Raw genomic sequence first — 10,139 nt, 5'->3', positions numbered from 1 at the left:
CCCCCACCTCCCTCCAAGCTCACAGAGAACACCCCAACACCCCGGCAAGCACCACTTTGTCATCCCTCTGTGGCGTGCTGGGCTGAGAGGTTGTCATTTCTCTTCCACCAGTCAGAAATCTGCAGTCCCCTCCACAGTTCGAAGGCTGGCCTCTGACCTGCCAGCCAATTTCTTTCCAGGGCTGACAGGTTGGGTTAAGAGGGAGTGCTCCCCTGAGCGCAGACATGCTTTCTCCACTCCATGCTGCTTCAGCCCTCCCCTCACCGAGAAAGCCCGCTGCTCCTGCTTCCTCTGGAAGGTGATGCCTGCCTTTCCCATTGTCTCCCCTCCGTGGTAAGAGAGCCAAGCTGGCCCAGGACGTGTCTCGTTCAATCGGTGTGGGTTAACTTTTTTGTTTTTTAAATAATTTCTTTTTGAGGTCAAATTTACTTAACATAAGGTTAACCATTTAAAAATATACAATTTGGTGTGTTTTTGCATATTCGAGGGTTGTGCGACTATCACCAGTATCTAATTCCAGAACATTCTCATTACCCCAAAGGAAACTCTGTCCCCACAAGCAGTCACTCTCCATCAACCCCCCTCCCCCCAGCTCCTGGCAACCACTGATCTGCTTTCTGTCTCTATGGAGTTGCCTGTTCTAGACATTTCATATAAATGGAGTCATACAATCTGTGGCCTTTTGTGTCTGGTTTCTTTCACTCAGCATAACGTTTTCGAGGGTCATCCATGTTGTAGGGTTAACTCTTTTATTGTGAAGTACATACCACTTAGGAATATAGCTCTGTGAATCTAAAAAGTATGTTCCACCCTCGTCACTACCACCTAGCTTAAGAGAGAGAATATTCTAGTCCTTTAGAAGCTCCTTAGGCTGCTTTCCAGTGAGCAACCTGCCCCCAAGTGTCACTTTCCCAGAAGGTGACTGTGCCCCCCCCCCACCCCACAAGACATTTGTCACACCCGGGGAGATGCTAATTGGCATCTAGTGGGGAGAAACCAGGCAGGCTGCTCAACGCCCTCCAATGCACAGGATGCGCCCCCGCAACAGAGAATCATCCAGCCCCAAGTGTCACCATTAGGAAACCTTGGGCTCCCCTGTCTACACAGATTATTTCTGCCTGTCCTTGAATGTCACAGGAGTGTGACATAGGACCACGCTGAGTGTCCTATCTGTGTCTTGCACTTTCGCTCCACATTGTCTTGAGATTCATCTACACTGCATGAGTTCGTTGTTTGTTCTTTTTCATTGCTGCACCTTATTTCATTGTATGAATATACCCTGATTTATTTTCCATTAGCCAGTCAACAGCCACTGGGGTGGTGTCTAGCATCTGGCGATGATGAACAAAGTTGCTATGAACATCGGTATGTGTCTTTGGGTGGACATAAGTGCCCGTTCCTGTCGGGAATAAGCAGGAATGGATTTGCTAGGTCGATGGAACGTTAGTAGATCAGTGTGTGATAGTTAAAGCTCAGGGAATTTTGCACAAAAATTCTGACTTCTGGCTTCTCTTGAAGAACCATTCTGGCAACTCTGAGCCTGGCTTCCCACGTGGTAGCTCAGCTGAAGCCGAGGAGCAGCAAGCGGCTGCCAGTTTAAAAGGGTCTCCAGCTCCCTACAGCTGCCACCTTCTATCCTCACTGCCTCACACCTGCCCCATTTCTGTGTTTTTGCGTCCTGGTTGGCATTTGGCTTTGCGGCCCCTATCTTGGGCCCATGCAAGGTCAGGAATCACTTTCTACCTTCTTGTGGCCATGGCCTTGACCTCCATGGGCCCGTCACCTCCCTTCTCAACACCCTTCTCAATTCCGCTCCATCTCACAGAGCCTGCAGCCCCTTTAGACCCGGCAGGTATTTCAGGTTGCCTCAGGCTCCGCCACTCCCTATTACCCTACAGCATCCAGGACCCTGCTGGCATTTTTTCTTGGCAACATCCACAGAATCTCTTCTCTGCCCAGACCATCAAGGCCTTCTACCTTCAGTGGCAGGTTGGTTCCTGCTCTCTGCTTACAGGTCACTTCCCTAGGGCTGGCTTCTCTGAGCCCCCTAGCCAAGGACGGCCTCCCAGCCATACTCCCACACAGTCCCTATCTGCCACCCCTCACACTGTGTTGATGAGTCCTTGACCACGTCTGTCTTGGTCACTGCTGTTTGCTCATCGCCCAGCTTAATGCCCGGTAAATACTGGCCATGCGGTGTGGGGCATGAATGAGAGGGACAACCCTCATGCCAGGTTGAATGAATCGCTTGCCTTCTGCAGAAGCAAGCTGGGCTCCTAGGATGAGTGTGGTAGAAATGCCTCACTCCTCAGAAGCTCTTTGTCATTGCTGGCCCAAGGGGGCAGAGCCTGAGAAGTCTGTGTGTCCCCCCCAACCCTTACCACCAAGTCCATACCAGCCAAGGCTGACAAAGTGCAAGGCCCCTTCCCTGGGGTCCTTAACTTCCCACAGGCCGGCCCCGCACCCCACCCCAACCATCTCAGCTATCCCCACGCACTGTCCAAATGTTCCCCAGTCCCTCCAAGACTCTCCCAGAATCCTCACCTGCTCACCTGTCTTCTCCCAACTTTGCGACAGCCTCAGAACCTCCTGGTGTTTTCCTCCCAACTCCTCTCTCCTCCAGACCCCTCAACTGTCCCCTTCTCACCTCTCCTCTCTCCCAAGCACTCGGCTCCTTCTCCTCCTCACTTTCTCACACTTCCAATCTCTCTGGGGCATTTTTCTCCTCCTTCTCAGCAACCCCTACCTCAGACACGCTCGGGTTTCTCCCTTCACCCCCACTTCGTCGCCTCGTCCCACAACTCCTCTCCAGCTCTACTTTCGTCACCCCCTTCTCCTGGCCCCGCGGCCGCTCCTCCCGCATACCTGGGGGGAAGGGGCGGGGCCTCTTCACCTGGAGGCCACAGAGCAGCGGGGCAGCGGCTCCTAGCGGCCAGGGAGGCAAGCGCAGTCCAAATGGGCACTCCTCTCAGCTAGAGCCTAACTGGGAACAGACCACCATTCCTGTCTGCCTGCCGCTCAGGCTGGACCCTGGCCACTTCCAAGACTTTCTCTTTCTTCCATGCCCCTACTTCTTCCTGAGCACCGACTATGTGCCAGGAGCTGTTCTAGGTGCTGGGCATACAGCAGCGAACAAGAAACAAAAATCTCTGGCCTGGAGGAGTTGATATGCTTCCTGAGAGAGACAAATAAATGAAACGAAAATAGGTAAGGACATGGTCTGTTCCTAGGTGAAAAAAACTACAGGAGGGGGTAAGGGGTGAGGGGAGCCAGCGAGTGCGGAGAGTAGGGTGTTTGCAGTTTTCCATAATATGGTCGAGGTGATTTTTTTTAGCAGTCCCGATGGGGGGTGGGGTGCAAAGCTTAAGGGGGGCCCTGTTGGCTCTGCCCCTAGGATATGTCTTCAGTTTGAGCACTTCTCCCCAGCATCCTCTTCCAGGTCACCATCGCCTCTCACCTGGATTGGCAGTGGCGACCACCTCCCCACTCTCCTGGCTCCCTCTCAAATCCTCCCTATAATTCGGTTTCAATTGAGGTAAAATTCACTTAACATAAAATTAACCACTAACTCTTTTAAAGTGAACAACTCAGTGGCATTTAGTACATTCACAGTGTTGTGCAACCACCTCTATCTAGTTCCAAGACAGTTTCTTCATCTCCCAAGGAAACTCCGGTACCAGAGGCAGTCATTCCCCACCAGTCTGCTCTCCTTCTCTGTGGATTTGTCTATTCCAGACATTTCGTGTAGATGGAATCATACGATATCTGTCCTTTTGGGTCTGACTTCTTTCACTCGGCATGTTTTCAAGGGTCATCCACGTGGTAGCGGGTGTCAGAACCTCTTTCACTTTTATGGCTGAATAATATTCCCTGTATGGACATACGACATTTTACCTGTTCATTCATTGGTGGACATTTTGGTTTTTTCCATCTTCTAGATTTTGTGAGTAATGCTGCTGTGAATATTCGTGTCTAAGTATCTGAGTCCCTGTTTTCAGTTTAGTTCTTTTGGGACTATAACTAAGAGTGAAATTGCTGGGTCCTATGGTAATTTTATGTTGCATTTATTGAGAAATCTCTCCTGTAATCTTTTAAACATGCAAATGAGATCATGTCACCCCCTCCCAAAGCCTTCCATCAGCTCCCCACCCCTATCACTGAGAAGCTAATCCAGACTCTCCCCATGACCTCTGAGGCTGTGCCTGGTGGTCCTACCATGCTGGCCCTTGTGCTCTTCAAACTCTTCAAATAGTCCTTCCAGCCTGTTGCAGCCTCAGGGCCTTTGCATTTGCTGTTCCCTCTTCTTGGTTCACACACGCTAGTCTTCTTCTCAGCTCTCTCAGCTCAAATGCCTCAAATGCCTCTTCCTCAGAAAGGCCCCACCTGGTCGCCTTAGCCTAAATCATATTCATCCACATCCCACCTCATGACTTGCATGTGTTTTTCCTTCATAGCATATATCCTGCTCTGAGATGTTCGTGCTACTAGTGAATGAATCATCAGCTTCCCCAAGAAAGTGTGAGCTCCAGGAGGACAGTGACTTTGTGCCATCATCATACCCTCAGATTCCAGAACACAGCCTGGAACCAGGTTCAGGACCAGCATGAGGCAAAAAACTCAGCTGCTAATATAAATCATATTTTAATGTAATATTTTTAAAAATCAAAATTCGTGTAAAAAAAATCATGACGAACAAAATGTTGAAAATCTTCAATAAAAAGACAGCATCGATATTCCTGGCTTTCCCTTTCCCCTCAGGCTCCGATGTGGCTCTGCACGGCACTCTTACTGATCCTGTTTCTATTTTAAAAGTTTGTTATTTCGGTCATCGTGGATTTTTGGCATGAAGTTTGGGTTTCTTAACTATTGCGTTGCGATATTCTTTCTCTTGATCACTGAGTTTTTTGGTGTCCTCTTAAATTTTGTGGCCCAGGAAGTGCCTCATTGCTGTCATCCTAATGCCAGCCCAGCTGGAGCCTGGTATTCACCCCTTCCATCCACAGGTGTTAGAGGATGAATCAACGAGCAAGAGTGAAGCTGGGAGCCAGACAGGCACCAACCCCATAACCTGCATGGCCAGGCAGTGGCTCCAAGTGACCAAGTCTCTGGGTCACACAGGCTTGGTTCAGAATCTGACTGTTTTTTAACCACTTGGGTGAGTGACAGAGATTCAGTTTCCCCTCCTGTAACCTAGGGAGAAAGTATCCATGTCACTGAGTGATTATGTAGAGTAAATAAAACAGTCAGTGTTTACATGGACCATTTCTCAGCTAGCCCGGGCCTTTCTCCTAATCACCACTTCACATCTCCACTTGAATATCTATCAAACCAAACATAACTCCTAGATCTAACCTCCAAAACCACCCTTGCCTCCAAGGGCTTCATCTTTCCAGGTGCTCAGGCCACAAGCTTTGACTTGCCTCTTTCCCTCACTTTCCACTTCCAATCCATCTGCTCCACCTTCAGAATCCACCCAGAATCCACCCACTGCTCACCTTCACTGTCACTCACTACTCCCAGCATCGATTACCCGGACCAGGAAAGTCACTTCCTTCCTGGTCTCCCAGCTTCTGCTCTTGACCTCCATACTCTGTTCCCCTACAGTGAGCAGAGGGTGTCTATGAACATCTGAGTCAGGACATGTCACTCCTCTGTTCGTGGTTTCCACTTCAGAGCAAAAGCCCAAGTCATCCCCGGAGCACATCAGGCCAGCACAATCTGCCCGTCACCTCCCTGCCTGAAACTTCTCCTTCTTTCTCCCTCACTCCCTCCCTCCAGCCACAGAAGCCCCCTCATGACGCCTTCAAACACCTAGCAAATTTCTGCCTCAGGACCTTTGCAAGGGATGTTACCTCTGCCCGGATCTCTTTTCCCCCCAGGTGCTCCCATGACTCCTCCCTCATCTCCTCAGGTCTTTACCTAAATACTACCTTCTCAGAAAGGCCTTCCCAAACTTCTCCTACCTAAATCGTAGCCATCACCATGCCTTCTCTCTTCTTAATTTTCTTCCATAGCACTTGTCATCATCTGACAGTCTGTATCTTCCATTTGTCTGATTTCTTGCCTGCCTCCCTGATTAGAGTGTAGCCCCAAGAACAAAGTACCTCTTCTGCCTTATTTACCACTGTGTCTCCACACCCAGCACAGTGCCTGGTGCACAATAGGTGCCCAATAAATGTTTGTTGACTGACTGAATTCCCCCTCCAAAGACAGCAGTTGGAATGAATCCCTGGCCCCATCCTGTCCTCCCAACCCAATGCTGAGACCTATTTACCTGACTTTTCACTTGGGCGAGAATGTGGAATGGGGCTCAGACATTGCCTAAGGTGGGCGTACAGGGAGCCTCCAGGAGGGTAGAGGCAAACAGAATCTCACTGGCCCGCTCCTCAAGACCCTTTGACAGGTCTGCCATTCGCTTCCCTGGCACCCTATTCGTTCTCCAGGGCTAATTCTGTCTGTCTCACCTACCAAAACGGGGTTGGGGTGCCCTAGAGGGTTCCCAGTATTGTTCATGGGGCACTAGGGTATCCTCAACGCCCAGCCCCCTGCAGCACTGAGGGCATGTAAGGGGCACTCTGTGCTTGAGGAAGAAATGGAAGGAGTGCATGCATGAGCTGGATAACTGAATGAGGAAATAACCTGCAGGGTGGTTGGTGCATCCTATTCAGGGCCGGGTGTGGGGCTCTGGGAAAAACTGGGCTGGGGATTCCTGGTGGTTGGTGGAGGCCTGGGTGTTGTGCTGGTTCCCCTGAGTCCAGAAATGTGTCCCCCTCCCTCACCATCCTCCCTCCTTGCAGGACCTAAGGAGCCTTAGGGAGGGCACTCAGAACCAGGGAGGTAGGCCTGAGGCAAAGGACACAGCACCCGGGACAGAGGAGGATGAAAGAGCACAGCACTCAGGACAGTCAGCGTAGGGGCCAGAGACAGTGGGCAAACACATGGAGGGCGAGGGCGAGGGCGAGGGCGAGGGCGAGGGCGAGGGCAGAGGGCACTGGTAAGCATAAGTGTCTGAAGTCGGGTTGCCCGAGGTGCTAGGGTCCCCAAGACGCGGGACATCCTGGGTGTGGGGCTTTCTTGGCACGGGTGCACAGAAAATGGGGTGCCCAGGATGTGAGGTATCCAAGGCGTGGGGCATGCTGACTGGGGAGTCCGGAGGCTCAAGGTAGGGTGCACGAAGCGAGGAACGCCCGGGAGTAGGGCGCAGGGGGTCTGCGGCGTGGGTACCAACCCGCGCAAAGTGGGGCACGCGGCACCCAGGCGAGACTGCGCGCGCGTGCGGACGGGCTGGTTCCCGGAGCCCCGCTGCTGGCGCGGCCTCCACTGCGGCTGCGCAGCTAAGGGTCTCGGGGCGAGGGTGCAGCGGCTCTTTCGCCCCCCCCCCCCCCCCCCCCCGTCTCCCAATTCTTCGCTTCCTGTACCAGAGACCGGGATAGAATGCAGGAGAGAGAACCGATCCCGGCCATGACCAGGAGCTCTGCGCTAACCACGGGCACTGGGAGAAAGAGGAGGGGCTGGGAGGGGGTCCTGGCCGAGATTTTTCTAAACTGAGCCCTTAAAGCATGCACTGCTTCCCCTCATATAATTAAAGGCCGCCCTTTCTCTCGGCCTCTGAAGAATGCAAGTTAGAACCACCTCCTAGGCAAGCTCATAGGCTCCCAGGGTCCGCAGGGGGAGGTGGGTGGGCTGCGCAGGTCGGGCGAGCACGGGAGAGCTGGATGGTGGGAAGAGATTTGGACCCAGAGGGCTCTGAAGGTGGCCAGCTTTCAATCCTGCTGCGTTTATAGAAAGCTGGCTGTTTGGCTGTTGGGGGAAGGTGTCCTGGTTACCCCCTGAAGCACCTACCCCACTCCCCAGCACCCCCAAGGCCTTCCATGGATCCTACCAGGTGCTGTCAATATAGCTCGAAGAGGGAAAACGCGCGCAGAGGTGGGACACTCCCCACCTGTAATCGATACATTTGCTGCTAAACAGTGATGGGTGGGATCCTTTCCGCACCCACCAATCTGTATGTTTGCATTTGGTCCCTCGGATCTAGCTGTCTGGCCTGCACCCAGATTCAAAAGCCGAGCTCTGAAGCCATGGAGTTCTGCTTGTGAAGCGGGAAGGAAGGTGGCCTACTTAGCCCTCCAACCCGAAGTCTGGGGCACGGATGTGACTAAAGTTCCCGCCTATGAGAATCTCAGATCAGTCCTTAAATGAATCCTGTCCTTAAAAGGGGCGGAGGGCATTGAGTTGCCACAGAGATCACAGTTGGTCATCTAGCCAGCCTGCAAGTCTGATGTCTCTGCTTTTCCCTAAGTTCAGCTACCAAGACATGTTCTCAGAAGGGATTCTTAGAGGCCAGGTTAATCATTTTAGGCTTTCTTAGATATTCATAGTTCCTGTGCAATTCTGCCCCAAGTTTTGTGTATTTGCCACCCAACCCCTTCCACTGCCTCTTTCACACTCTTTCCCTACTACCCATTCTGTGGAGCCAAGCTTGGGTGGCAATGCATCATTCTTTCCTAGGGAGAGACCAGGTTTTGCCCCGACCTCCCATCTTTAGCCTACCCCTTCTTCTATAATCCAGATCCAGATTTGTCTGCCCTACTCCTCCCCACGCCCCGTAAATGTCTGCTGATCTCCCAAGATTCAGCCCTGATTTGGACTTTGCTTTACTCTTTAGGCCTCACTTGGACGGCTCCCTTCCCCAAGAATCCAAGCCAGGGATTTGCTCCTCCCATCCATCAGTCTTAGAGTTGCACCCATCTTTCATAAAATGGAGCCAGCAGCCAGGCTTCCAGGTCTGGTCTCCCCAAATCCTCACCGGATCTTACCGCTCAGGACTTTCCCCCTACTTCCTTCTTCAGGATTCTGCCTCCTCCAATTTCTCCCCCAGCACCCACCCTGCAATGAGTTGTCTATTCTATTGCAGTGCCTATTTTTGGCCTGGGGCCGGGTTTTATAACCCCCACTATGGGTCTTGGCAGTCACCGTTCTGGCTCCGGACATTCAAGCCAGGACCGAAGTCGGACCGAAGAGGGGGATGCAGAGCTCCCTCTGCAGCCTCAGCCTGAAACCTGCTCGTTCCTTTTTTCAAGTCCACCAGCTGTAGGGTAGTTGTTACGCTGTGGAAATCCATACCGGGTTTTTGCTCTTGCCGAGGACCTAAAATTCATTTTCTTTCCCCCCGCCCCCCAAAGCAAGAAGTTTGAGGCGTTTCTAGATACTAATCTACCCCCTGACAGTCCTCCGTCTCTGCTTCCCGGTCAGCTCCAAGCCCTTGTCTGGTTGCCTAGGATCTTCTGCTGGGGTTTTCTCCCGTCCAGCTGATTCCAGTCCTGGCTTTGCGGCCCTCCCTCGCCTTTTATTGTAGGTCTGGTCTCCCAGGGTAGCAGCCTCCACTTCGCAGGCCCGCGCAACCCGCCTGGATCCTGAAACGCTTTTACCTGCCCGGTCCGGTGTAGCCAGCGCTCCCGATCCCCTCGTTCTGGAGTCCAGCCCTCCTTTTGCCCCTCCCCCTTGCACATCGCTGCCTGTAAGACGGGGGCAGACTACGCCGTCTCAGCCACCGAGCTGCCCCCTCCCTGAGTCCCCTGCGAGCCCAGGTCTGGGAACTCCAGGCCGTGTCTTACTTGTTCCCACTGCATTAGGCATGACGCATTACTCCATCTCCCGAGGAAGGGTCCGGCCCGAAATTTGCGTGCCGCGAGTATATTTGGCCTTGTCGCAGCTCCCCCACACCACCACCCCGTTCCTCCCTTCGGTGGAATCCGACCCGGGTTTTGCATACCCCCTCCAGATCTCCCCATTTCTCGCTTCTCGGGGCTCTTCACCTATCCTCTATTTCCCAGCCGGCAGAATCCGCTCCAGGTCTTACTGGCGCCCGTATCCCCTCCCCCACTCCCCGTTCCTTCGCTGATATCCAGCACGTCGCCTTCCCTCTCCCCGTTTTTCCAGGGGGCTTGGAGAAGGCGAGGGGTAGAAACTCCATCCCGGGTTTTCGGGCCGGCCTTTGGTGCGCAGGGCAGGTTGCGGCGGCCAGTCCCGGGCGGCGGCTCCGGACCAGGTTTTGCGCGCGGCCGTCGTCCCCCTCCCGGAGCTGGTGCGCCGGGGAGCGGGGAGAGCAGGCGGCTTGTCATTGCTGGTGCCCGGCGCCG

Source organism: Pteropus vampyrus, unplaced genomic scaffold (assembly GCF_000151845.1).
Source record: "Pteropus vampyrus isolate Shadow unplaced genomic scaffold, Pvam_2.0 Scaffold583, whole genome shotgun sequence".
Classification (NCBI taxonomy): Eukaryota; Metazoa; Chordata; class Mammalia; order Chiroptera; family Pteropodidae; genus Pteropus; species Pteropus vampyrus.
Note: the sequence above shows the minus strand (reverse complement) of the source record.